This window comes from Chrysoperla carnea, chromosome X, assembly GCF_905475395.1.
Source record: "Chrysoperla carnea chromosome X, inChrCarn1.1, whole genome shotgun sequence".
In the NCBI taxonomy this organism is placed as follows: Eukaryota; Metazoa; Arthropoda; class Insecta; order Neuroptera; family Chrysopidae; genus Chrysoperla; species Chrysoperla carnea.
The window spans coordinates 14,966,909-14,973,055 of NC_058342.1; positions in this window are offsets into that span (position 1 = coordinate 14,966,909).

Sequence of the window (6,147 nt, forward strand, 5' to 3'; positions counted from 1 at the left end):
TAAAAGTGATTGGAATGATTTTAATACATATAAAACCGGCTCGAAGGACCAGTTACTAGTCGACTACTTAGTTTGTTTATTGTTATTTTGGCGCTCTGATCTTTTTAATTTTTTAATATCAACTTATAAACTATTTATTTATGTATATTTTAACCCCCCCCCCCCCCAAGGTTATTTCTCAATTGTATATAAATTATTAAAAAAATTATCAATTACATGATTATAACTCAAAATTCGAGATCTTTGCAGCTGACCTGCAATATTTGGGGCAGCTTTTGAAGAAATTCAAGTATTATTTAAAAAAAAAAATGTCGAGAAATAATCAAGTTACGTCATATGTGTATTCACTTAAGAATTTTTTGTATATTATAAATTGCTGCTATTGTGAGATGTTTTTTTTTTTTGTTCGAAAACGTAGATATTTGTGTGGTTAGATTAAAAATAAAAGAAAATAGCGCCCCCTTTTTTCTAAAATCGTGGAATATGTTTTACGCAAACACACAATGTTTGGTGAGAGTTAGGTCTTAATATGTTGGTGAAAATTAACTTTGTTTAACGATTTCCACAAAACATAAATAATTAATTGGTTAAAAGAAAATATAGAAGAACTTACCGGTATTTAATGATTGTTTTCAAATGTTTTGAAGGATTCTGTTACAATTTTGGTATGAAAATTGCTTTAAAAATAATTTGTAAAAAGTGAATTGAATAAGGAAAAGAAAAGTTTATCTGGAAATTATTTTAAAAAAGTGTTCAAAAGTATTTTGATCTTAAAATAGATATTGATTTTTACTTCAAACGAAGTGAGAACATAAAATAAAGTTTAAAAAAAAAAAACATTTTTTAATTGGCGCATTCGGTAGGGCTAAGTTGTGCAGCGCAGTGAGATCTCATCTTTCGAAGTAAAATACATTACTGAGTACCTATCTTAAAATTGTTTAAAATAATTTGGATAAACTTTTTTATTTTCGATATCTGTTAACCAATTAATTATTTAGAACTGAACCAAAATAGTTTAGAAATAAATAGTTTTTAAAATTATTGAAATTCATATTTTTTTTAGCTGAAAATTTACACAACCTAGTCAATCAAAATAATTATAATTTTTTGGGAAAAATAAAAAATTTTGTATTTTTCGAGCATAAAAATTTTGATGAAAAAAAATCGTTGAAGAGGGTTACTTTAATAATTTATTATTTTTGTTTAATATTTTTTATTTTTTTGGATCTGTCGAGTGAAAAGTATGTTTTGTGCCATTAGTGTTTTGTTTCAAGTAGTAGAGAGGAATCTGGAATTTGGATTTAGGTTTTTTTTATCATTTTTAAAAAACAATTCCACGAAATGTGTACAGACAAGCCTTAAGTTTTAATATTTGTTAATTATTTGTATATTAGATTTTTTTTCGAATTATTTATGTGGGTATAATTACCAAGGTTTTGCTAATTTCTGAAAGAATTACCAAAGTTTTGCTAATTCTGGAATACATTTGTGTTTTTTTAAATGGATGTGGCACATTTTACAGCGAATATGGATAAAAAATCCTTAGCATTTTTAAATAAATCATCTTTAAATTCAGACAATCTGTGAATTACGTTATTATCTTTAAAGGGATAGAGGAGAGAATTGAGGAAAAATCACGTCTTATGATATCACATTGAAAATAAAAACCACTTCTTTTTGTGGTTTTTGAAATGAAACCAATTTCGGCTATCTAAAAATCTATTTTTTAACGTCAAAATATAGTAACTTTTCTGAATTAAATGATCTTAACCACATTTAATTTGGAAAATCAGAAGTGCCTTAATAAATATTGTATGTGAACCTTTTCCGAAAAATATGTAAATTGACGATGAAAATCTGTATACACTTTTGAACAAAAATGGGACCATACAATTTAAAAAGGGGGAAGGGACCAATTTCGCTCGCAACTTGAATAATGTTTGTAACTGCCTTAAAAAAATTACTAATTCTAATAATTCAAAATTTAAATTTTTGGATGTGACGTCATAACAGTGGAAAGAAAAGATAAGACTTATATGACAATATGTGGCTTGCATGGAAGAAGTCACTTGTATGACGTAATTAACAGATCGTTAAAATTTAGTAATGAAACAACGCCCATTTCCGATTATTTCTTGCCGTTTAAAAAAATTTCATAAACAATATTAAAAATTTCTAATAAGAATGCTAAGGGTTGAAATTTTGCAGTTTGTTTATATTACAAATTATTCCTTGAGAAAAAAAATAATTTGTAAAAAGCAAACTGAATACGGTAAAGAAAAGTTTATCTAGAAATTACTTTCGTAGCACTAACCAGAAAACGTATCAAACAAAATTTTTTCAAAACAAAAGCGAAATAAGGTTGGATCTTTCGCTACTCAATAATTATCTTAAAATTGCTACGAAATTTCTAGATAAACTTTTTTTTTTGGAAAATAGAATAAGAAAAATATTACCACTGCGTGGAACAATTTATTTTTTGTGAAATAGAACTGAATTTTTTTTGAATTGGTACAGTTCTTTAAATTAAAAAAAATATATTATATATATATATATATATATTTATACCGAGTTTTTATGTCTAGTATTTTTGTGGATACTTTTTTACAGTGATCATATCATTATAAATTAATATAATTTAAATTTGGGCGCTTTATTTGAATCTACCTATTTTACTGACATGTGGACAACGATGTTTATTTTTATAGATTTATTTAGGGTTCTATATATTCGAGTAAGATCTTCGCCATTTTGATGCTAATGTCAAATGGACAAATGATCTTACATACTTTTTTTAAGTAAAGGTAAGTTTTTTTTTAATTAATAATTTATAATTGATATCATCGCTACACGAACATTGATTCATTTTATGTAATATAATTGAGTTTTAATTCAAACACTAATTACATCCAAATGTATTGTATGCTTGTAATTGATATTTGAAAAAATATGATTTATATTCCATAACAATGCGTCAATTTTCGATCTCTAGCGATTAAGTGTGACCTGGAGAAGTGAAAAACTCCATAAATGGAACTCATGCTGAGGTCCCAACACTTTGTCACTGAATCACCTCTATTAGTGTGACGAAAAAAACCTATATATCTGGTATTCGTTTTTTGGATTTAATCGCCATATTTACTTCTATAAATGAGACAGCGAGTGAATTTTATATGTATTTACCTCTGTAACTGAGAATTCAGATAACATCGTTTTGTTTGTCTCTCACAAATCTTTATGAGTACGTGAAAAACTGAAGTTAACATCTGTGAATGATAGTGGGAAGACACGCGATGAAGTCTGTGTCGAATTTAATGCGCCAAAATCTACTCTGTAGAATAATTCAGAATAAAAATAAAATTCAATCACAATGTTCTGAAGGACAAGGAAAACTAAAACGTGTACTTTTATCAAAATATCCTGAACTTGAACAGTGTTTGCTAACATGGGTCAAGCAACTTCGAAACAAAAACTTTCCAAGTGAACCGATGGTTAAAGAAAAGGCGCAAGATTTCGCGCGAAGGCTCGGTATTCATAATTTTTATAGCAGCAATGATATGGATAATACGTTATTTTATTTAATAATCACAACTCCATCACTGAAATAACCTGTATTCTGACCTCTATTAATGGAACCCTCTGTAAATGAGACAGATATTTATTTAAACCTGAATATCTGAGACACTGGGTAAGTGGAATACCTCTATAAATGAGACAAATTTGCATTTCCCTTGATGTTTCACTTAACCAGGTTCCACTGTAAATCACTTTGTCCATTTGTTAGGAGCATCAAAATGGCGAACGATCTTACCTACATATTTATTTATAGAGCCCCAGATTTATGTTGTTAATTTTGAGATGAAAACAACAGGCTTGCAAATAATTTAGAACGATCTTTTACTATTAAAGCGATTGAAATTCGGGAATTTAAAGTAAGTATTAATCAGTAAAGTACAGAATAAATTTAAAAAGATGTTTACGTAAGTTTGTTATTTTCTTGGGAAAACTTTACCGTAAGTGTTCAAATACAGTAAGTGTTCTAATACGGTAAGTATAATAAGGTATATTAAGGTTTCCACTCCTGGTTTTCGCTTAATATGCCATTTTATTTCACAAACCTCCAAAAAAATGCAAACAATTGGAAGGTTGTAACGAAAATTTTGCACGGGAACGAAATACAAAAAAAAATTAAAAATTTTAAATTAAACTTTAAATGCGTTATGAAAAAATCCGCGCGCACAGGGTAACTCGAAAACTACATATCGAAGATAGTTAATAATTTTTAACATCATGAAATTAGTCGACTAATGGAATGTCACTCACTATCCTAGAGATAATACCATAGAGCTGCAAAACCGACGCCAAACGGATGATCGCAGTAGAGAGACACAGATAAAGTAGGCGAATATAGCTGCCTTCGTTTCACACGCATACAATTTCTTTCTACCTCTCTCACTATGGTCCAGAAGTCACTCAAAATGATTGATAGATGACAGATTAAGAGCCATCTATGAACACAATAAATAAGCTTATATGATCGAAAATACAATTAACTATAGTGAGTGAATCATGACTATGTATTATTTGTTTACATTATTCATAAATAATTATATTTTTTATTTTCGAAGAAGAATAAACTCTCACGAGTGTACAATATCCGATCCAGACAGGGACATGTCGGGCAACCGGAGCGGCAAATTCTTAAAATATGATATAAAGTTATCTTGATAATCGGGACTCAATAAAACTAGCGCTATTCCGAAAACTGGAGTGTGTGGAAAAATTCATTATAATTTATAAATAAGGTAAAACACTGAAAAAACAACATTGGAAACTAATTGGAATCTATGCGGGGTGTCTTTTTTAAATTTACCATATGTCAACATAAAAAAGACGATAAAAGTTATTTTTAAAGATTATATAACTTTTATCCATAAAAATGCTTCAAGCGAAAAATGTTAGATGTGTAGGCGCACATCTTACGAAGACATTAAACGTGGCCTTAGATTTTCAAGCTCACTCTACCCCATAACTGGTAATCGATAGATGAATACTTTAAATTAGAAAATAGTTTTAGAAATAACATTTTTCTGCAACCGTACAGTTTAGGCAAAAACGGACTGAATAGTTTTACCCAAAATTATATTTTCGTATCAAAATTGTTATTTCATACAATTGTTTTTGCGAAATCTAGACACTCTTCGACAGTGACGGATTTAGGTTTGCTGCCGCCCTAGGCCCCGTTCGATGCGACGCCCTTTTTGATAGAATGAATTTCATTAATTGTGATCCAGTTTTTTTTTTTTAAAGTAACTTAATTTATTGAAATATAATTTTTTAAATATTACTGATAAACAAGACAGATAAATATATATATAAACTTTAGAAAGATAAATAAATCATATTTCTTTTAATATTAATCAATTCGAAAATTTCTTTTTCCTGGCTTTGGTCCGTGCAAAAACGTCAATTATGTCGTCGTAATTAATTTCTTGGACTAGTTGGACTTCAGTAGACAGTAATGCAAGTGCATTAAGTCTATCTTGGCCCATGTTTGCGCGTAAATAGGTTTTTACCCTTTTAAGAGTAGAAAAATACTTTCTCCTGAACAATTTGTAGCCGGAATACTCAAAAAAATACGAAGAGCAATGCCCACATTCGGATAAACATCTCGAAGATTCCGTGAATGCAATGCATTGCATATTTTTTGTGCAGAGCGTACATCTTCCATATTTGCCAAGCAATCTTTGAGTTGACAATGTAAATGAATGCATTCATTGCCTAAAGTCTCTTCCAAATCATCAGGATACTTAATGATTAGTTTATTGGCAAGTTTTTTTAATTCATTCGTGTCTATTTCAGATAAATTATCAAAAAAATTTATATTTATAAACAAAAAATGTTCTGGCACTTTTAAATGAAAATTACAACGATATTCAATACCCCTGAATAAAAGAAAATATTGAGACAAAGAAAAAAGTATTAAAAAGTATTAGATTGACTAGAAAACCAATACTTTTCAATACTTTTTTCTTTGTCTCCAAACTTTTTTTTTTTAATCAGGGACATACAAATCTTCGGTATTGAGAAGTCATTTGGATTAAATAATTTCAAAATGCTTCATACACGTGAGATTAATCTCACTAA